This window comes from Myotis brandtii, unplaced genomic scaffold (genome assembly GCF_000412655.1).
Source record: "Myotis brandtii unplaced genomic scaffold, ASM41265v1 scaffold97, whole genome shotgun sequence".
In the NCBI taxonomy this organism is placed as follows: domain Eukaryota; kingdom Metazoa; phylum Chordata; class Mammalia; order Chiroptera; family Vespertilionidae; genus Myotis; species Myotis brandtii.
In genome coordinates this window covers 36,530-36,761 of record NW_005372020.1, presented here as the reverse complement: position 1 = coordinate 36,761, position 232 = coordinate 36,530, and the positions used below count along the sequence as shown (strand labels likewise).

The 232-nt window shown below is 66.8% G+C and overlaps 1 protein-coding gene across 1 annotated transcript in view; it reads left to right on the top strand.

Moving 5' to 3' along the window:
- The window catches only part of PIWIL1 (piwi-like RNA-mediated gene silencing 1), a 14,548-nt gene that overhangs the window by 9,046 nt on the left and 5,270 nt on the right, over nucleotides 1-232 (top strand). The window lies entirely within an intron of this gene.

The following is a 232-nucleotide window of genomic DNA, read 5'->3' as shown; positions in this document are numbered from 1 at the left end:
TGTGGCCCTGGCCCTGCAGCTCTTCTGTTGGGAACAGGAAATAAGACAGCAGGTGGGCGCGGGCAGCGCTGCTCTCCCTGTGACACACCGCGGGCTGGTTTCCTTGAGGAGGAGTCTGGGCCTTGGGTTTTAAGTCGGGTCTGGTGGCGGAGCGAGCGCGGACGGACGGGACGGGGACAGGGACAGGGACAGGGACGGGGAGCGCGGACACGGGGGCTCGGTGTCTCTGCGT